The sequence below is a fragment of the Bubalus kerabau genome, chromosome 1 (genome assembly GCF_029407905.1).
Source record: "Bubalus kerabau isolate K-KA32 ecotype Philippines breed swamp buffalo chromosome 1, PCC_UOA_SB_1v2, whole genome shotgun sequence".
Classification (NCBI taxonomy): Eukaryota; Metazoa; Chordata; class Mammalia; order Artiodactyla; family Bovidae; genus Bubalus; species Bubalus kerabau.
The window spans coordinates 146725396-146748579 of record NC_073624.1 but is presented as its reverse complement, the minus strand read 5'-3'; the positions used below and the strand labels follow the sequence as shown (position 1 = coordinate 146748579).

At 37.3% G+C, this 23184-nt stretch overlaps 1 protein-coding gene and 1 pseudogene across 10 annotated transcripts in view; both read left to right on the top strand.

Annotated features, from left to right (window-relative positions):
• The window catches only part of CTNNA3 (catenin alpha 3), a 1911430-nt gene that overhangs the window by 585027 nt on the left and 1303219 nt on the right, over positions 1-23184 (top strand). The gene's annotated exons all lie outside the window — the stretch shown is intronic.
• LOC129641227 (protein TFG-like) lies at positions 16891-19659 on the top strand (annotated as a pseudogene).

Genomic DNA, 23184 nt, shown 5'->3' with positions numbered 1-23184 from the left:
TGAGCAAATACCCAGATCTGCCTTTTCTGTGTAAATTAGTACAAAACTCTGTATCCCTTTCATATGCTCTTTTACAATTTTAGGCCTGATCCAGAGTTTTTTTTTTTTTTTTTTGGTATTACCATGACAAGTCTGTTTACCTGAGCAAAGGTATATTTTTAGAAACGCCATTTGGTTGTTTTAAAATGCCCTGATTTGAATGAGATATGGAATTTAGAAAGATGGTAACAATAACCCTGTATACAAGACAGCAAAAGAGACACTGATGTATAGAACAGTTTTTTGGACTCTGTGGGAGAGGGAGAGGGTGGGATGATTTGGGAGAATGGCATTGAAACATGTATAATGTCATATATGAAATGAATCGCCAGTCCAGGTTTGATGCACGATACTGGATGCTTGGGGCTGGTGCACTGGGACGACCCAGAGGGATGGTACGGGGAGGGAGGAGGGAGGAGGGTTCAGGATGGGGAACACATGTATACCTGTGGTGGATTCATTTTGATATATGGCAAAACCAATATAATATTGTAAAGTTAAAAAAAATAAATAAATAAAATAAAATGTCCTGATTTGTATTAGGGATACCATTACTTTCTGCCTGCCTAGGAAATCTAATCTTGCTTATGAAAGAGCTGCCGGTTTGATCCCTGGGTTGGAAAGATCACATGGAGAAGGAAATGGCAACCCATTCCATTATTCTTGCCTGGGAAGACCCATGGACAGAGGAGCGTGGCAGGTTACAGTCCATGGGGTTGCAAAGAGTCAGACAGACTTAGCAACTAAACAACAACAAGGAAACCTAATATGGGAAGTACTTTTGGTATTTTATAATGAAGACACATTCTAAAATGTTTTCAAACTAAATATGATGTACTGATACTTTAAAGTATGAATTCACTCCCCTTGAGACAAAATTAAATTTGCTGATAATTAAAAATAGCAGCATGATTGATAGACCAGGTATGCTTGACTACCTGCTAATGAATTCTCTCATTTACTACTTGTTTCCTTTTGCTAAAATTATACTTAAATCACACTGTAAAATAGCCTACAGCCACTGAAAGATCTAGAAAGAGAAATTGGTGTAATTCTCATACCTCCTATGTGAATCATTCTCCAATTTGTGAACTTTACAAGTATATAGTTCCAGATTTTCTAGTAAATCTCACTAATAAATTACATGTTTGAAGTTCTAACAAAGGTTCATAGTCACTTACCCTAGTTTATCTTTTACCGTGAATCTTTGGCTTTATTCGTGAGTTTTTTTTTTTTTTTTTTTTTAAGTCTCTGGTGGTGACATGTCACATAGTATACAGAAAATTTATAGTTAATATTTGAAGTCTAAGTTCCCATTTAACATTGAGATTCCCAAAGTCTACAGATGTTCACATCTGAAACTTCCAGGCAGGCATATATAGGGAACAGAGGTCCTTTACCAAATCTTGAAAAAAATTGCACTCTCAGTGCTTCACACATCCACACATACTTCCTTCCATATTAGTGGATTTACTGATGGGTTATTTTGTTAGAGGTGTGTTGGAGACAGTTTGATGTTTGTATTAGTATTTGGTTTCATTCTACTTATATTGGCCTATCGGCTCAATTTCAAACAGGTTAGGGATCTTTTATTTTCCTCTAAAATTTGGGGACTACCAAGTTAACTTTTTAAATGAGAAAATTAGTAGCACAGATCAAGTTTGCTCCTGGATAGAAAAGATAAATGATAGCAGAAAATAGTTGCTTGTGGTTAAAAGTATTTTTGTAAAAGTAGTGGATATATAAGTATATGTGTAGCTGGTTCACTTTGCTGTACACTTGAAACTGGTATGACATTGTAAAAGCTATATTCCAATAAAAAATTTTTAAAATTATTATATATACCTAGAAAAACAGTACTAATTCTTAGTAATATGTTTAAAATTTATTATAACATTGCATTTTTATTTGTGATCTATATAGACCAGGATTAAGAAATACTTAGCTCATGAGAAGGGTGACTTGACTCGGTAAATCCTGTTAGGGCAGGCTCCATGTTTTATTAGTTCTTTACATTCTTCTTATTATCACTATGCATTAGATAAAGCACGGACTCAGAAAATGTTTTTGAGTGAGTGAATTATAATTGAATCTATGCTACATTTAAGAGTTCCTGGTAATGCACAATAATTAAATAATCTTAGGACAGGGGAGTAGAATATATATAATTTATGCTATTTTTGAATGGTGTTGTGTTTTATTATGAAGAGGAATTACTATTAATTTTTCTGAAGCTTGAGAGCTTCAGTTCGGGAATTTTAGTACACAAAACTTAATGTCAGCAAAATACTTCAGAATGGAGCAAGTTGGGGAGGCCCTTGTAAATGTCACTCACTTGAAAGACATTTGGAAACTCCCCTGAATCACCAAATGTTAGAAAGGAGTGGATGATAATAGGAAACTATTTAGCACATCAGGGTCAGAGCAAACACCCTTTTCCAGTAATGCAAGAGAAGACACTCCACATGGATGTCACCAGATGGTCAATACCAAAGTCAAATTAATTATGTTCGTAAAGGGCAAGATGGAGAAGCTTATCAGGAAACAAGACCTGGAGCTGACTTGGTCTTGATATGTCAAGACTGTACTTCATATCATGAACTGACTGTACCTCATATCATGAGCTCCTTACTGAAAAATTCAGGCTTAAATTAGAGAAAGTAGGGAAACCCACTAAGCCATTCAGGTATGACCTAAATCAAATCCCTATGATTATACAATAGAGGTGATGAATAGATTCAAAGGACTGGATCTGGTACGTCAAGGCTGTATATTGTCACCCTGATTGTTTAACTTATATGCAGAATACATCATGAGAAATGCTGGGCTGGATGAAGCAGAAGTGGGAATCAAGATTGCTGGGAGAAATATCAATAACCTCAGATATGGAGATGACACCACCCTTATGGCAGAAAGAGAAGAAGAACTAAAGAGTCTCTTAATGAAAGAGGAGAGTAAAAAACTTGGCTTAAAACTCAACATTCAGAAAACTAAGATCATGGCATATGGTCCCATCACTTCATGACAAATAGAAGGGGAAACAATGGAAACAGTGACAGACTTTATTTTTGGGGGGTCAAAAATCACTGCAGATGGTGACTGCAGCCATGAAATTAAAAGACATTTGTTCCTTGGAAGAAAAGTTATGACTTAGACAGCATATTAAAAAGCAGAGGCATTATTTTGTCAACAAGGGTCCATCTAGTCAAAGCTATGGTTTTTCCAGTAGTCATGTGTGCATGTGAGAGCTGGACTATAAAGAAAGCTGAGTGTGAAGAATTGATGCTTTTGAACTGTTGGAGAAGACTCTTGAGAGCGCCTTGGACTGCAAGGAGATCCAATGAATTCATCCTAAAAACTAATCAGTCCTGAATATTCATTGGAAGGACTGATGCTAAAGCTTAAGCTCCAATACTTGGCCACCTGATGTGAAGAACTGACTCGTTGGAAAAGACCCTGATGCTGGGAAAACTTGAAGGCCGGAGGAGAAGGGGATGACAGAGGATAAGATGGATGGATGGCATCACTGACTCAATGGACAGGCATTTGAGTAAGCTCCAGGAGTTGATGATGGACAGGGAAGCCTGGTGTGCTGCATTCCATGGGGTAGTCATATCCATATTCCATGGATATGACTGAGTTACTGAACTGAACTGAACTGAGGCATTTAGATACAATGCCTGGAAAACTATCAACAGAGGTTTTAACATTGTACAGAAAGCAGTGATCAGAATCATTCTAAAAGAAAAGAAATGCAGTAAGGTAAAGTGGTTTTCTGAGAAGGCTTTACAAATAGGTGAGAAAAGAAGAGAAGTTAAAAGTAAGGAGAAAGGTAAAGATATGCCCAACTGAATGCAGAATAGCATTCAATTCCAGAGAATAGCAAGGAGACCTTCTTAAATGAACAATGCAAAGAAATAGAGGAAACAATGGAATGGGTAAGACTAGAGATCTCTTCAAGAAAATTTGTGATAATATTTCACGTGAGGATGTGCATGATAAAGGACAGAAATGGTAAGTACCTAACAGTAGCAGAAGAGATTAAGAAAAGGTGGCAAGAATTCTCAGAAAAACTATGCAAAAAAAGTCTTAATGACGGGAATAACCATGATGGTGTGGTCACTGACCTAGAGCCAGACATTCTAGAGTGTGAAATCAAGTAGGCCTTCAGAAGCATTACAAGGAACACAACTAACTAGTGGAGTTGATGGAATTCCAGCTGAGCTATTTACAATTCTAAAAGATGATGCTGTCAAAGTGCTACACTCAATATGTCAGCAAATTAGGAAAACACAGCAGTGACCACAGGACTGGAAAATATTAGTTTTAATTCCAACCCAAAGAAGGGCAGTGCAAAAGAATATTCCAGTTTCGTCCACCTCATTAGAACTGATTCAAATGTATTCTTTCTAATGGCTGAGTAATACTCCATTGTGTATATGTACCACAGCTTTCTTAGAATCGCCAGTCCAGGTTCAATGCAGGATACAGGATGCTTGGGGCTGGTGCACTGGGATGACCCAGAGGGAAGGTATGGGGAGGGAGGTGGGAGGGGGATTCAGGATTGGGAACACATGTACACCTGTGGCAGATTCATGTTGATGTATGGCAAAACCAATACAATATTGTAAAGTAATTAGCCTCTAATTAAAATAAATAAATTTAAATTAAAAGAAAAAAAAGAATATTCCAACAACCACACAGTTGCACTCATTTCACATGCTAGTAAGGTTATGCTCAAAATCTTTCAAGCAAGGCTTCAGCAGCACATGAACCAAGAACTTCCAAATGTATAAGGTGGGTTTAGAAAAGACAGAGGAAACAGAGATCAAATTGCCAACATTCATTGGATCATGAAGAAAGCAAAGGAATTCCAGAAAAACATCTCTTTCTGCTTCATTGACAATGCTAAAGTCTTTGACTGTGTGGCTCACATTAAACTGTAGGAAACCCTAAAGAGATGGGAGTACCAGATCACCTTACCTGTGTCCTGATAAACCTGTATGTGGATCAAGAAGTAACAATTTGAACCAGACAGGGAACAACTGACTGGTTCAAAATTTGGCAAGGAGTATGATGTTTTATATTGTCATGCCTATATAGTGTTACCCTGCTTATTTAACCAATATGCAGAGTACATCATGTGAAACGCCCGGCCAGATAAATCACCAGCTGGAATCAAGACTGCAGGGAGAAATATTAACAACCTCATATATTCAGAAGATAAGACTCTAATGTCAATAAGTGAAGAGGATGTTAAAGAGCCTCTTGATGAGTTTAAAGAGGAAAGTAAAAAAGCTGGCTTAAAACTCAACATTCAAAAAAGTAAGATCATGGCCTCTGGTCCCATCACTTCATGGCAAATAGAAGGTGAAAAGTGGAAACAGTGATAGATTTTACCTTCTTGGGCTATAAAATCAGTGCAGATGATGACTGCAGCTGTGAAATTAAGACACTTGCTCCTTGCAAGGAAAGCTATGACAAACCTATGCTATGATAAACCTATGCTATGATAGCATATTAAGATGCAGAGACATCTCTTTGCTGACAAAGGTCGGAATAATTAAAGCTATGGTTTTTCCAGTGGTCAAGTACCAATGTGAGAACTGGGCCACAAGAAAGGCTTAGTGCCAAAGAATTGATGCTTTTGAACTGTGGTGCTGGAGAATACTCTTGAGAGTCCTTGGACAGCAAGGAGGTAAAACCAGTCAATCCTAAAGGAAATGAACCCTGAGTATTCATTGGAAGGGTTGAAGCTGAAGCTAATGCTCCAATACTTTGGCCACTTGATGTGAAGAACTGGCTCATTGGAAAAGACCCTGATGATGGGAAAGATTGAATGCTAGAGAAGGGGGTGGCTGAAGATGAGATAGTTAGATAGCATCACTGATTCAATGGAAATGAATTTGGGCATGCTGCAATCCATGGGGTCACGAAGAATTGGACATGACTTAGTGACTGAACAACATTTTAGCACATCATTAGATTAGACACCGGATAATCCTAGTGTGTAGTTTGAGGAGCCACACCTTGCCTCAACAATAGAGCAAGACTCTGGTGTGCAAAACTTTTCAGCAATGCATACTGGTTTAAGTAAATATTTTATTGCATTATTCTTTATTCCAGTATTTTTTGTTTGTTTGTTTGAGTGTGAAGAGCTGTTTACTGGACAGATGTCTTCTTAGATCTGCCCACTCTTGCCTGAAAGGCAATAGCTACTTCAGTAGCTATTTGCATATTAAGAAAAATCAGGTAGTTCCACCCACTTCACATTAATTTGCTCTCGTTGATTATTTTCTGTAATATGCTAAATAATTGCTTATGAATGGGTCAAGAAAAGCAGCTATTCACCTATTTTGATTGCTATAAATATCTTGAAGTCATCCAAATGTGCTTTCATATTATTCACAACTCTTCCAAGTCATTAATAAATATTTGAACACCTGTACTAGCACTGATCCCTGGGGCGCCTCATTATTAACCTAATTGCACAGCCTCATGATATTTCATTTAACCTTGATTTTACTACCAAACTTTTTTCAAACCAAGCCATGTTCTAATTAATGATAAAACTTTATCTTTTATCCTGTGATTGCCATGGCTTCATGATTGAATTTGCACATAAAATTTTTGAATAAAATATCAGTAGACATTAATTTTTCTTACGTTCAAACAAGAAAATAATTATACACTTTTGTCTCCTGGTTATTTTCACTGACATTCTACTTGTCTATCTACTCTTCATTGTTTGTTTTCATTAGCTATTTTCAAAATGTTTGGGTGTAAAAATAATGATTCTATAATCCCATCATCGTAGTATATTGATATTGGGTGCAGTTCTGTCCTTTTGTGAGTCCCAACTCCTCAGTGCTATTTTATTACTAACTGATACCTCCATCAAATTGGAATCAGGAAAGGGAAGAAGACATGGAATTCATTTTAGCTGACACTGCTATTCATCAGTGAAGCCATTACAAGTGAAAAATGAGATTTGCACCTTCTGGTTTAAATCAGGCTTCTGGAGCATAGTTTTATCCAACACTGGAGCTAGAGGGGACTCTGAAGATCACATGGTTAAATTTTCATTTATCATATATGGTAACAGAAGCCCGAAGGTGAAATGACCTTGACAAAGTTCACACGGATCACAGCCAGTGTTCTGCTTTTCACTCTGTTGATCATTCCACTGCACCTTGGATTATGTTTTTATCATCATTGTTTCCCCTGAGGGTAATTAAATTTTTCTTTCTAATTTATTCTGAATTTTGACAGACTTCCTTTTTAAGCCTCTTTTAGACCATCACCTCCACCTATCTTTTAATTCCTAACAGTGTCTTGAAGATAGCAAGTTCTCAGTGAATATGTATTGAATGGGTGAATAAATCTAGGGGCACACTATATTTAGCAGACTCAAATACATGTATTTGGAGCTTTTCTGGTGGCTCGGACAGTAAAGAATCTGCCTGCAATGCTGGACACTTGGGTTTGATCCTGGGGTTGAGAAGATCCCCTGGAGAACAGAATGGCTACCCACTCCAGTATTCTTGCCTGAACAACTCCATGGACAGAAGAGCCTGGCTGGCTACAGTCCATGGGGTCGCAAAGAGTCAGACATAAGTAAGCACACCTGCATGCACGTGAATACATATACTTATATCTAGTATGTTTATATATTATTATATATGTAAATATATACATACATATTATGGCTATTTAGAGCATTTTTAGTTTTTTAGCATTTCATGGCTGGATCTATGCCAGCCATGAAAACAAGATCATAAGGGCTGGAACCACTAGCAAAGGTGATTAAAGTAGATGTCATTAATGCCAAAAAAAAAAAAAGATCATAAGGGATATTATATACGTTAATTTCCAAAAGTGACTTCTAAGTGGTTAGGTTTTAGGATGTGCAAATTTACTTGAACTATTGTACTAAATAGTTCTTTACTGCTGGAGCCTGCTCGTGTCACAGAGCTTGCTCAAACTCATGTGCATTGAGTCCGTGATGCCATTCATCCATTTCATCCTCTGTTGGAGGGCAAGGGGACAACAGAGTATGAGATGGTTGGATGACATCACCTACTCTATGGACATGAGTCTGAGCAAGCTCCGGGAGTTGGTGAAGGAGAGGGAAGCCTGGTGTGCTGCAGTCTGTGGGGTCGCAAAGAGTCGGATGTGACTGAGCAACTGAACTGAACTGATTGTACTAAATAATGCTTAGTTTTTCTATGATATTGTTTGTTTCCTTTAGATAAATTTTAATAACACTTCTCTGAGACTCTCAACCAAATTTCCTCAGATATTTGAGCTATTTTGGAGAGCATAAGGAAAAGGGTTGAGAAAGGCCCTTCTATAGAAACTCAAGGAAGGGAAATCAAAGTTGTTATTGCTCTTGGTCCCCAGCTTTCCCACCTCCCAGAGGAAGTGCTACTGGAAAAGCTTCTGTATTTATCCACTTTAAATATTTATTTTAATTCATTTTTCATAGTAACATTTCCAAATAATTGAAATTCGCTTCATTGCTATTGGAAGGTCACCCCTCAAATCAAATGTCCTATCACTTGGTAAGTCACTCCTCGGAAGAATGATAAGCATCTTCAAGGTGCATCATGTATTTCAGGTTCTCGGTTCATCTGCTTTGGGGGAAAGTATTATTTCCTGGCACATGTTCAAATGCTGTAATTTAAGCCATTTATATAATAGTAAATTATACTGTGACTGCAGCAAATGAAATTAATACAACTCCAGGAGTTGTACTTAGGGAATAGTTGACTCATCTAGTCAGATCTGGTTCATTGTGCTTTAACTGCTAGGTAAAAAAGAGAAATAACCCTTTAAAAACTCTATCAAATACTGAGGAAACATATTAATGCTGAGCAGAAATGTATGTTAAAAAAATAATGTATAGGAGTAAGCAGAAAGGACTAAACTGCTAAATTTCTCTAGGTGTTTATTCAAATATTTTGACCTAGGAAGTGTTAGATGAAATGTTATTACAAAAAAACTAATGGGACAACTCTGCCTTAAAAAAGAGTCTCTTTCAGCTTCTAGGATCTGAAGATCCAGTTTTACCTTTTCCCCTTACACTCCTTAACTCTGTTTCCTATCATAGAGTTCTTTAAAAGTATTGGTGGAAATCTGTTGCCGGAAAAGGTGCTGTCTGTAGCATACTTTTCAATTTGTCTCTCTTTCCTTATTTCCCCCATCCTTTTCATGATCACCTAGGTGACCAGAATTGTCTCATTTGCATTCTTGTCAGACTAATTGCTTCCAGGAGGCCTTTGGGTGAAGTATAGATAGTTGGTGCTTAAACTAAGCACCAACTTAGTTGAATCTTGAAGTTAATCAAATATCACACCACAGATGAAGTCTGGTGTATACAGACCAAAGTGGCTTCCAGAAAAATGGGCTGGACGTTTTGTGAGAATCATGGACATTCTGAACTGACACATATAGGATCCTCTAAGATAGGTGTTTATAGGCTTCTTTGATATATAATCTCATTTCTGGGTTATCTCCATATGCATTTTTTCATATGTAGATCTCTCTTTGGGGTCTCTTTGATTGGGGTTTGCCCAAAGTTGCATTATATTCTGTAAGACTGAACTTCAGACCCAAATGAAGATAAGAGACTTTGAAAAAGGGGGTAATTGAAGTACACACTTAGGGTTGATTCTTAGCAGAGAAAAAACAAGAAAAATCACGGAAGGTAGCATCTCTGTTCATACCAGGCCCCCCATTCCCACCACAAACCATACACACGCATACCACCACTACTGGGCACCGTCCTTATAGTGAGTTGCTGATATTGTGCTACATCTTTAAGCATTTAGGGGTAGAAAAAAATTAAGAATCACGAATCCAAATTTCTCATCCAACTTTATGTATGTGCTAGTAGTAATGTAGTTCCCGTTGTATCTATATTTATAGCTTAACAAAACGTCATGACATGAAAAACAAGAAAAAATATATGGAGACTCCAAAATATATGTTGTATGAAGTTGTCTTAGTAATTTACTTAAGATTTTTACTTGTACTTTTATATTGCACAGGTTTATAAATTTATTTTCCTCTATTGATGAGGAAGACCTCTCTGTTTAACAAAGTTGTACAGAACTGAAATGTAATTTACAACCTCTGTGTGTGTGTTAGTCACTCAGTCCTGTCCGACCCTTTGCAACCCCACAGAGTGTAGCCCAACAGGCTCCTCTGTCCAGGGGATTCTCCAGGCAAGAATACTGGAGTGGCTTGCCATTTCCTTCTCCAGAGGATCTTCCCAACCCAGGAATCAAACCCTGGTCTCTGCTTTGCAGGCAGATTCTTTACTGTTTGATCTACAGGCAAGTCCTTTATCTTCTCTGCATATAAATTAAATCTGTAAATGTAGAATTTTTATATTCCAAAATTTTAACTTATTAAGCATGCTAGTTTTAGATATAGAGGTAGTGCATTGATACTCATTTATTCTTTCTTTAATTTTTGAAGAAATTTCATGAAATAGACATTATATAATTGAGAACAGAATGCAACATCTGGCATACCCTTTCTTGATTTTCCTTTTCTTGTATTTTATCTTTTCTCTGATATTAAGGGATAATGGGGCACTAGGACTTTCAGCTAAAGATGGCATTTGATGTCAAGTGAGAATTATTATATTTTAAGTTTGTCTTTATTGCATGCTTCATAAATCTGGTAGCTGGGCTAGTGTTTAACTGTATAAATACACATTAAATGTTATGTGGGAATGGATTAATATATTTTTTGATGAAATATTAATTTATTTTTCCTTTATATGAATTTTTATGATCTATGACTGAAGTTAACCATGATTAAATTTTGGGAAAAACATGAAAACTGCATTCATTTTAGATCTCAATTCAGGAGATTTTGTTCATATTTATTTCATAGTTTATTAACATAATACCTAAAACCTACATTTTAAGTTTCAGAATTTAACTAACATACTAACCCCAATTCTCTGAATATAAGTGGAAGAAGACACCTAACTAGGATCATGAAATCATGCTGAAGATATTTTCATATGGGTATACTTGGTTGTAACTGAAAAAATGTTCTCTTTTTGATCTGGAGCTGGAATTAGAGGAGTAGATGGGCAGCTCAGTAGTTTAGGATATAAAGGAAGTGAAAGAAGGAATGTTTGAAATGTAGTTATCATGGTTTGTGGTCTACAATCTATATCTAGGTTAACTTTAATGTAAGATTTAATATTATTAGTAGCAAATAGTTAAGGGCCCTTGATAACCTATAGACTTTTGGCTTACTCTAATACTTTTTAAAAATTCTTGAGAACTTCATTTTAAAACCTCATTAACTCTTTTGATAATATACTTTGTTAGTGTCTTTAATCCAGCACTTGAGAATATGTTTCAAATGGTGGAAAACATACTGAAATGTATGTCTTACTTTGCTTAGTGATCTTCGTATCTGAAGAAGAGTATATGGGAGAAGGAGTGTGCTGTGTGAGTGGGTGTCTTTGTGTGTGTGTGTCTATAAGTTTGTTTCTATAGCTCATAGTGTGAAGTGTTAGCCACAGTCATGTCTGATTCTTTGTGACCTGATGGACTGTAGCCTGCCAGTAATTCTTTTGTTGATGGAATTCTCCAGGCAAGAATACTGGAGAGGGTTGCCATTTCCTTCTCCTAGATCTTCCTGACCCAAGGATCGAACCAGGGTCTTCTGCATGACAAGGAGATTCTTTGCCCTCTGAGACACCAAGGGAGCTCATAAAGGACATGCAAATCGAGGAATTGGAAATCTGAATATAATGAGATAGTGGAAACTGGGCACGATGCTACAAAGAAATAAACAAGTATTCAAAAATTTAGATTATACCACTGCCACAACACTTTGGACACCTGATGCAAAGAGGTGACTCACTGGAAGAAACTCTGACACTGGGAAAGTTTGAGGGGAAGAGGAGAAAGGTATAGCAGAGGATGAGATGGATAGATAGCATCACCAACTCAATGGCATGAGTTTGAGCAAACTCTGGGAGACAGAGAAGAACAGGGAAGACTGATGTGCTGCAGTTCGTATTTGAACTGCAAAGAGGGGGTTGCAAAGAGACAGACATGACTTAGCTACTGAACAACTGTCACAATAAGAATAAAAAATACATTTAGAACAGCAATTCTATTGTGTTTCCTTATACTTTTCGCCTCCCCCTCCCAAGTAATATGAGACTGCTTATAACAAAAGACATATGAAGTAAAACAAAATAGGATTACTGAGAGGAAATAATACGGAAAAAAAGACGAAAGCCAGGATGCTCAAGGGGATGGTTAACCTGTTACCCCGTTATCAGGTCTAACCTAGCTAGCTGTGGGTTCCTGAGCTGACATGTAAAAATAGGAAGTGTTACAGGGCTCTGGTGTTCATTGAGGACAAAATACAACCATATCTCACCGGGAGTTTTTCATTGATCTAACTCAGATAAATTTTTCACGTTTTTTAAAAATTATGTTTTATAATGTGATGAATATTTCCCTTGTAAATAGTCCAAGTAAATGTAGAAGCATATTCCCCAAGGCTTTTCTTATATGGAGCTTAGTACATGTTGAAGGCAGCGTCTGGTGTACATACAGCATGTTCTGCAGCAAGATGGAAAAATTGTTGCAAGTCTAGAAAAGATGAAATTGATTTCAGGGTTAGAGGAGAAAAGTTCAAGGGAAATGTTTCTCTCTGTTCTAAAAATAATTGAAAAATGGTATGCAGCAAGCCTTTTTGTCTTGATTCTTAAGACCAAGAATTCCTTCTCTCTGAAGTATAAGTCAGCCTCTATTATCTTTCTTTATCTGCTCTGTTTCCTTCTACCCAGAAAGAAAACAAGGTAAATGACAAATAAGTCCAAGAGCTAACAAGATTCACTCCAGAGTGATTATATATACATGTATTCTGCATCTACTTAAAAGTCAGATTTCAGTCTTCAGGTGCATAAATTTGAGAGAAAAGAAAGTGTTAGTCGTTCAGTTGTGTCCGACTCTTTGCCACCCCATGGACTATAGCTCACCAAGCTCCTCTGTCTGTGGGATTCTCCAGGCAAGAATACTGGAGTGGGTTGCTATGCCCTTCTCCAGGGAATCTTCCTAACCCAGGGATCAAACCTGGGTCTCCTGCATTGCAGGGAGATTCTTTACTGACTGAGCCACTAAGGTCAATTCTACCAGAGGAAAAGGCAAAAAATGAAAAAAAAAAAAAAAAAAAAAAAAGAAAAGGGAACCAAGTCATTTAAATATTTTAATTACATCCCAAGTCAAAGGAAGCTATGGAAAATCTGAGAAAGACAAAATTTTTATAGACGCTTATGATCTTAGATCAGGTATGAAATAAGACAATTATAAAATATCTATGCTATACCAAAAAGAGTGGAAAATGTAGGTGTATTATCATAATTACCAGTTATAAATAAATAAGTTGTTCATTATTTCCATTGAAAGAACAAATTGACAAACAACATCTATTCAGTGTGTGAATGATTCAGTTAATAGCTTTTCATGCCTCATTTCTGACACTTTTTTGAGAGAGATAAAAATATTGAAGTGATTGAAATACACTGTGCTGGAGTGACTTGCACATAATTTATTATTAACTGTTACTCTTATTTCTAAAAAAGGTTTTAATTTTTTTCCCCAGAATGAAATAGCTTAAATGCTAGTTGCCCTAGAATGTTGCCTCAGGGTTTGTTTTGGTAAAAACGTTACCATCTGGTAATTTCATAACCAGTAACAGTTGAATGATTCCCAGGTAGCTCAGTGGTAAAGTATCTGCCTGCTAGTTCAGGAGGTGTGGGTTTGATCCCTCAGTCAGGAAGATCCCCTAGAGGAGGAAATGCAGCCCACTTCAGTACTCTTGCTAAGAAAATCCCATGGACAGAGGAACCTGGCAGGCTACAGTCTGTGGGATCACAAACAGTCAGACATGATTGAGTGACTGAGTGTGTAAAACAGGTGCATACTTTTCATGTATTAAAATGTTATACTGGTATTCCTGAGGAGAGTGGTGTTTTCTCTGGAACACCATGACTCTAGGGAGAAGTGGGAATGTCCTGTAGTGAATTTCTTTTTATCTTATTGTCTATTATAGTACCATATATAAATACACTCCAGTGGATGACTTTGAATCACAGATGATTTGACAGAAATAATTTTAAGATATATTTTAATATATATATATTTTTAGCAATTCCCATTTGCAAACTTCTGGATCTTTCATAAATATACATGTATAGTCATAGAAAGCCAAGTTATTGGTTATTCAAGGGATTTGTGGAAGTCCTAAAATACAGCCATGAGAAAAGAGTTGCTTTTATGAACAATGTCAAAAGATGTTTTTAGAAGGGAGCTTTGAGCATTATACGAATTTTTTAGGCTCTGGGATATTCAATTTATGGAAAAAAGGATTTACTTTGGAAACTAGGTTCGGTTGTCAGATCTGGAACTTAGTTAAATAATGTAACCTTATTTATATTTTTTGGTGCTCTAATAAAACTGCATAGTATTGTGTAATTGGACAATTTATGTCGCAAGATAAATTGATATAAACTTTCCTCTTTAAGTCTTATCACCCTTGCTCACCATGTAAGCAGACATGTATATATCATGTATCACTCAAAGAAAAGGTGGAGAAAAGGAAAAAAGGAAGCATACATAGAATGGAAAAGAAGACTTAAATATATTAATCATTCTGTGATTTATTTAGGGCGCCAAAACGAATTGTCCCTTTAAAAATTTTCTATGAAAGTTTCTTATGGTATGTCCTAACGGAATGGATAAAGTGAATACTATTTTATTCATGGAATTCAAAGGCATGATAAATTATTTCAGTCGAGTATTACTTAGAATTACATCTTCATAAATTTATTTTAAACCCTTATTGAATTTTTATTTCTGCTCTTTTACTTATTTTCTTTTGATTTCTATTTAGTAAATGTTTTCAAACTAGAATTTTTTAAGGGAATGTGTTTATAGCAAATTTAGTATGCATTGGCAAATTTAACAGTAATAATAAAATGTAGCCTGTTTTCTAGTCATTACTAGCTGAAAATATTTAATTATTCAAGTGTTTTAGTCCATAAATTGTCACAAGTCCTTTTGGAAGTAGATGGGGTACAAGCCTGAAAAGGAGTGGTAGAAATCATCAAAGCCTTTTATTTTAGCTGGCATTATGAACTATGAACATGGAATTTCCAACTAGCAGATGGAGATCTAATAGTGTTTCTCAAAGCCTCTCTGGAGATGGTCCAATTATTTGCCATCACCATTCCATCCTGCTCTTATTGCACTCAGGAATGTAAATGTCAGTATTTCACACTAATTGTAACAGGGCCTCATGAAATGAAAAGCAAATTAATTTTCTTTGTAAACCAACTTGAGTTTCCCAGACTAGATATTACTGCTTCTTAATAGGACTTAAGGACAGTCATGAAACTTCAGAAACCTCAATGCTACTGTAATTTTATAGTCATTAAAAAATTATACAAAATTTTTTAAAATGGGAAAAACTATAAACCCTGCATCTGTAACATTTCAAAAATATTCAAAACACTCATACTAGGAATACTTTAGGTATTTAATATAAATGGTTCCAGTCTAATAAATTTAGTTTTATGGGCTCATTTACTATAATAAAGCATGGGTCATGCTATAGATAACTATCTAGAATAAAAATTTATATGAAATTTATTTTAGAAAAAGATTATTTGAAGGTAATACACATTTCACATCCATATTTTGGATTGTCATGACTACCCTTGTCATATCACACTTCATAATCCACAAGAATGTTTTAGGGGACCACTAAGACACAAGTTCTTTGGTATTCATTAAAATAGCATTCTTCAAGATCAATTCTCTTCATGTTAATATCGATATATTCTGGAATTCTAATATTAAAAATATATATATTTATAAGTGGGAAAATCACAAAACTATGCCTTGAACTAAATACTGAATTTGCTTCAACTATTTTGGCTCAGCTTAATGCAAGGTGCATTCTTAAGAATTTAATAAGAAATTGCCTTAAACACCAAACAAACAATGAAATCCTTTGGGAATAATGGTAGTCTCATCAAGAGAGGAATTTGTTAAGGGAAAAACATATTTTAAAAAGTGAAAAGTTAATGATGCTGAACACCTACCAGAACACTGTGCTTATTACTGTATCAGAGGAACTGACCACTTTACTAATATTTCTCACTTTCTAAAAGAATTATTTGATAGAATAGAATACAAAAGACCCTACATATATCCTAAATTTCATTTACTTCAATATCAGTCATGTCATAACCAGTAAGTGGTGAAAATTTGAATTGCACAGGCAAATACAACTCTTGTACATTTTTTCACATATTTCTGAGGTTAGAACTGCAATATAGGCTTTCACTCACACACACACACACACACACACACACACACACACACACAGGATTTGCATGGGACATGTTAAAAACAAAGCATCTAACAATCCATTACATTTATTTATTATTTAACAAAATTCATGTATCCTGAACTTACCATGAAATGGATAAATTGAATACTCATGATTTGAGGATTAAATTTAGAAGATTGTGGAAGGGGAAATTTAAAAAAAAAATCTTCTTTAATATTTATATATGGAAAGAAACTGAGTAGCTAACTATTGGAGGAAAATAGTAAATGATTTTCACTTTATCACCTATCTTAGTCCTTGGCATGTTATAGTAAAACCTGAAAAAATTAATACTTATTTGACTGAATTGGATTAAAAACACCAAGATAATTGTGGGAATAATATAAAAAATAATCTCTATACAAATAAAAATACTTTGAATGAAAATTGTACCTGTGAATGAAAATGTGTAACTATCGAGCTCTCGCTAGGCTTGGTGGGTCATTGCGATTGGTCGGGGCCTGCGCTTGTCTGCCAGGAGGTGCGGCGACCCCGGAGGGCAACCGAGTGGGCTGTGACCGCAGCCTTCCCCCAACGCCCCAGAGCCCGACGGTGGCGGCCTCGCACGGGGTCGGATCAGTGGAGACACGCGGAAGGCGGCAGTGGCGGCCTCGGGAAAACGTCTTTCTCTAGAGTTACATATATAGAACATCCTGGAGTCCACCACGAATGGGCAGTTGGATCTGAGTGGGAAACTAATCATAAAAGCTCAACTTGGGGAGGATATTCAATGAATTCCCATTCATAATGAAGATATTACTTATGATGAATTAGTGTTAATGATGCAGCGAGTCTTCAGAGGAAAACTTCTGAGTAATGATAAAGTTACAATAAAATATAAAGATGAAGATGGAGATCTTATAACAATTTTTCATAGTTCTGACCTTTCCTTTGCAATTCAGTGTAGTAGGATACTGAAACTGACATTATTTATTAATGGCCAACCAAGACCCCTTGAATCAAGTCAGGTGAAATACCTTCGTCGAGAACTGATAGAACTTCGAAATAAAGTGAATCGCTTACTGGATAGTTTGGAACTGCCTGGAGAACCAGGCCCGTCCTCCAGCATTCCTGAAAATGATACTGTGGATGGTAGGGAAGAAAAGCCTGCTGCTGATTCTTCTGGTAAACAGTCTACTCAGATTATGGCAGCAAGTATGTCAGCTTTTGATCCTTTAAAAAATCAAGATGAAATCAATAAAAATATGTCAGCGTTTGGCTTAACAGGTGATCAGGTTTCAGGGCCTCCCAGTGCTCCTGCAGAAGACCGGTCAGGAACTCCCGACAGCATTGCTTCCTCCTCCTCTGCAGCTCACCCACCAGGAGTTCAGCCACAGCAGCCACCATATACAGGAGCTCAGACTCGAGCAGGTCAGATGTATCAGCAGTACTCGCAGCAGCCCGGCTATGGCACTCAGCAGCCACAGGCACCCCCCAGCCGCCGCAGCAGTACGGTATTCAGTATTCAGGCTATAGTCAGCAGACTGGACCCCAACAACCTCAGCAATTCCCAGGATATGGCCAGCAACCAACTTCCCAGGCACCGGCACCTGCCTTTTCTGGTCAGCCTCAGCAACTGCCTGCTCAACCTCCACAGCAGTATCAGGCGAGCAGTTACCCTCCACAAACTTACACTACCCAAACTTCTCAGCCCACTAATTACACTGTGGCCCCTGGCTCACAACCGGGAATGGCTCTAAGCCAACCTGGGGCCTACCAGCCAAGACTAGGTTTCACCCCACCTCCTGGAAGTACCATGACCCCTTTTCCAAGTGGGTCTAACCCATATGCACGTAGCCGTTCTCCCTTTGGTCAGGGCTATACCCAACCTGGACCAGGTTATCTATTAAGAGGCTCAGTTACACTGATGAATGTAGCTGCTAGCTGTTTGCCTCCCAAGAGACTCCAATACTACTATTTTAATTTGTATTGAAGTTCAGGGATTTAAAAAGCAGAGCATTTTTTTTTTATGATACCATTATTGCTGTTGATTGAAAGTATAATTTGCTGGAAGAAAAAAGACCAAAATGGAAGTTTTTTTCCTCCCCTGTTTGAAAGTATAGCAGCTTCCTACGTATTTTGGAACACTACTCTTAACATGTGTGCAAAGTGATTGATTTTCTAGCTTGCTTTGTCCACAGGATATTAAAATGATAGGTTGAAGTTCAGCCCTCTTACTTGGCTTTTTATTATTAACATGATGTACTAAAGTAGATTCCTTTGAGAAGACTAGCTATTATGTATAAAATGTAACATTGATAGGTTAATACAGATGACTGACAAAAAAAAGAAAATGTGTAACTATCAAGTGGACACAGAGATACCTGCAAGTTAATAGTTCAAATGACAAGCAAAATTTGATGGAAAGAGGTTTCTCAGCCTCATTTGTGCTTTAAAAAATAACAGCTTTATTGAAAATTGTCTGTACTTTAAAGGCAGAAATAATTCAGCTTATTTTGTTAAATTTTGTCAAAAAAATCAAAATATTTTTTGATATTTTGTCTCCTCGGAAGGAAAGTTATGACCAACCTAGATAGTATTTTAAAAAGCAGAGTATTTTAAAAAGCAGAGACATTACTTTGCCAACAAGGGTCCATCTAGTCAAGGCTATGGTTTTTCCTGTGGTCATGTATGGATGTGAGAGTTGGACTGTGAAGAAGGCTGAGCACCGAAGAATTGATGCTTTTGAACTGTGGGGTTAGAGAAGATTCTTGAGAGTCCCTTGGACTGCAAGGAGATCCAACCAGTCCATCCTAAAGGAGATCAGCCCTGGGATTTCTTTGGAAGGAATGATGCTAAAGCTGAAGCTCCAGTACTTTGGCCACCTTATGCTAAGAACTGACTCATTGGAAAAGACCCTGATGCTGGGAAGGATTGAGGGCAAGAGGAGAAGGGGACGACAGAGAATGAGATGGTTGGATGGCATCACCGACTCTATGGACATGGGTTTGGGTGGACTTCAGGAGTTGGTGATGGACAGGGAGGCCTGGTGTGCTGTGGTTCATGGGGTTGCAAAGAGTTGGACATGACTGAGCGACTGAACTGAACTTGATATTTTGTGAAATATTTTACTATAGTAAAAATAATATCGAGTAAATGTGAATTCTAGTAGTGGGTCTGTTTTCTTTTCCCAAAATGATATTGATCATGGCCTTTAATCATGTTCTACTTTAGTTTCTTTATTTGTAAAATGTAGCAATCAAAAATAAAAATTGTGTTTATTTTTTGGAATAAAAATTATGGTTCAATTCAGTTCAGTTGCTCAGTCGTGTCCGACTCTTTGCGACCCCATGAATCGCAGCACGCCAGGCCTCCCTGTCCATCACCAACTCCCGGAGTTCACTCAGACTCACGTCCATTGAGTCAGTGATGCCATCCAGCCATCTCATCCTCTGTTGTTCCCTTCTCCTCCTGTCCCCAATCCCTCCCAGCATCAGAGTCTTTTCCAATGAGTCAACTCTTCGCATGAGGTGGCCAAAGTACTGGAGTTTCAGCTTTAGCATCATTCCTTCCAAAGAAATCCCAGGGCTGATCTCCTTCAGAATAGAAATTATGGTTAGTATTAACCATCTTTAACATAAAGACTGAAAAGGTTTTAAAAAGAAAGTAAAGTAACTTGTAGGCCATTTTTTCCACCTGATGCCAAACAGTAATTTGAGGATGTAATTATTGTTAGCTTCTAAGAAATTATTTGATTTAATTCACAAAATTATTTCAAATGAATAAAGTTGGCTGAATCAGTTTTCAGAATGCTTTATGAACAGTTTACTGAAACAGACATAACATTTTCCACAAAGGATTAATATAATTTACCACTACCCCACCCCAATGAATTATAAAACACAATGGATAAATTGCAGTATAAAAAGAAATAGAGTTGAGGAAAAGCTGAAAATATTTATGTCCATGTAGAAAGGCCCAAAGTTTGCTGTGGCCAGAGCAAAATTTGGGTCTGAACTGAAAGGCAATCAGGAAAAACCTGAGCTTTCTGTTTCTATGCCCGTTTCTATGCCAGAGAAGCACAAATCTAACATTACTTTCAGGATAACAAACCTACATAAATAAAAACATAATGTTCTTTCTTCACTTTCTTCTTCTTTTTTTTTATTTTTACCCAACTGAATACTGTTCGTCTTCTAGTCTTTAGTTCTCACTTTTGCCCAGAATTATCCTCAACAACTCTTAACTTTATTTTCATCTGCTCATCATTGTGTGCAATGGCAGATACTTGAATTAGCTTGGATTTTTTTTTTCCCTTATGTGAATGTCTTTTATGGCTCAGTCTATAAACTCCTTGAGAATAGGGACAGTATCATATACGTTTTATCTCTCTCAAAGATTCCTGCTTTCTGGTAGGCATATATTAGGTACCTGAATAATATGGATAAATGGATAATAAACACATACATTATATTGGTGACTTCAGTCATAGCCTTAAGTGAATAGATGTTAAGTGTTTTGCTTATGAGGCCAACTTTAAATGGGCAGTTAGTAGGGGTCAGTTTGTCTATATATCTGTCATTTGAATTTGAATTCTTGTTCCACAGTTTAATAGAAGTATGTTACATAATCACTTTGAGCATCATTTTCCTTATCTTTTTAAGGGCTAGTAATAGTATTTACTTCTACAGTTATTGTTTAATCATAGTTGGAGAAGGAAATGGCAACCCACTCCAGTATTCTTGCCTGGGAAATCCTATGGACAGAGGAACGTGGTGGGCTATAATCCATGAGGTTGCAAAACAGGCATGGCTTAGCAACTAAACAACAATTAACAATATTAATGAGTATTAGATGACTTAATTCAAGTATAATGTTTAGAAAAGCAAACATTCATTAAGTGTTGTTGTTTTTTAGTTGCTAGGTCATGTCTGACTCTATGTGACCCCAGGCATGGTAGCCTGCCAGGCTTATCTGTCCATCGGATTTCCCAGGCAAGAACACTTGGGTGGGTTGCCATTTCCATCTCCAGGGGATCTTCCCGACCCAAGGATCGAACCTGCTTCTCCTGCATTGCAGGTGGATTCTTTACCACTGAGCCACCTGAGAAGCTCTCATTGTTAATTATTATCATTTTGTCTTAAAGTGCTTAGTATTAAATTATTATTTCTGGATATTATATAGAACTTCCTTCTGGTGGAAGTTATAGAGCATGGTCAATTATCTGTCCTCAGTAAGTGAAAGTATATGACAGTAAGTCCATGTCTTACTGGCCACAGGACTGGAAAAGGTCAGTTTTCATTCCAATCCCAAAGAAAGGCAATGCCAAAGAATGCTCAAACTACCGCACAATTGCACTCATCTCACACGCTAGTAAAGTAAAGCTCAAAATTCTCCAAGCCAGGCTTCAGCAATATGTGAACCATGAACTTCCTGATGTTCAAGCTGGTTTTAGAAAAGGCAGAGGAACCAGAGATCAAATAGCCAACATCCGCTGGATCATGGAAAAAGCAAGAGAGTTTCAGAAAAACATCTATTTCTGCTTTATTGACTCTGCCAAAGCCTTTGACTGTGTGGATCACAATAAACTGTGGAAAATTCTGAAAGAGATGGGAATACCAGACCACCTGATCTGCCTTTTGAGAAATTTGTATGCAGGTCAGGAAGCAACAGTTAGAACTGGACATGAAACAACAGACTGGTTCCAAATAGGAAAAGGAGTTTGTCAAGGCTGTATATTGTCACCCTGCTTATTTAACTTCTACGTAGAGTACATCATGAGAAACACTGGACTGGAAGAAACACAAGCTGGAATCAAGATTGCTGGGAGAAATATCAATAACCTCAGATATGCAGATGACACCACCCTTATGGCAGAAAGTGAAGAGGAACTAAAAAGCCTCTTGATGAAGGTGAAAATGGAGAGTGAAAAAGTTGGCTTAAAGCTCAACATTCAGAAAACAAAGATCATGGCATCCGGTCCCATCACTTCATGGGAAATAGATGGGAAAACAGTGGAAACAGTGTCAGACTTTATTTTTTTGAGCTCCAAAATCACTACAGATGGTGACTGCAGCCATGAAATTAAAAGATGCTTACTCCGTGGGAGGAAAGTTATGACCAACCTAGATAGCATATTCAAAAGCAGAGACATTACTTTGCCAACAAAGGTTCATCTAGTCAAGGCTATGGTTTTTCCTGTGGTCATGTATGGATGTGAGAGTTGGACTGTGAAGAAAGCTGAGCGCCAAAGAATTGATGGTTTTGAAGTGTGGTGTTGGAGAAGACTCTTGCGAGTCCCTTGGACTGCAAGGAGATCCAACCAGTCCATTCTGAAGGCGATCAGCCCTGGGATTTCTTTGGAAGGAATGATGCTAAAGCTGAAACTCCAGTACTTTGGCCACCTCATGGGAAGAGTTGACTCATTGGAAAAGACTCTGATGCTGGGAGGGATTGGGGGCAGGAGGAGAAGGGGACGACAGAGGATGAGATGGCTGGATGGCATCGCTGACTCGATGGACGTGAGTCTGAGTGAACTCCGGGAGTTGGTGATGGACAGGGAGGCCTGGCGTGCTGCGATTCATGGGGTCGCAAAGAGTTGGACACGACTGAGCGACTGAACTGAACTGAACTGAACCTCGACCTTATGTTATTCTTCCACAAAATGATAAAGTATGACAAGGGTTCATTGTGAAATAGGCATGACTAAAATCCAACATTGGTCCCAGAAACTCATGTTTGAAGTTTGTTAAAGAAAAA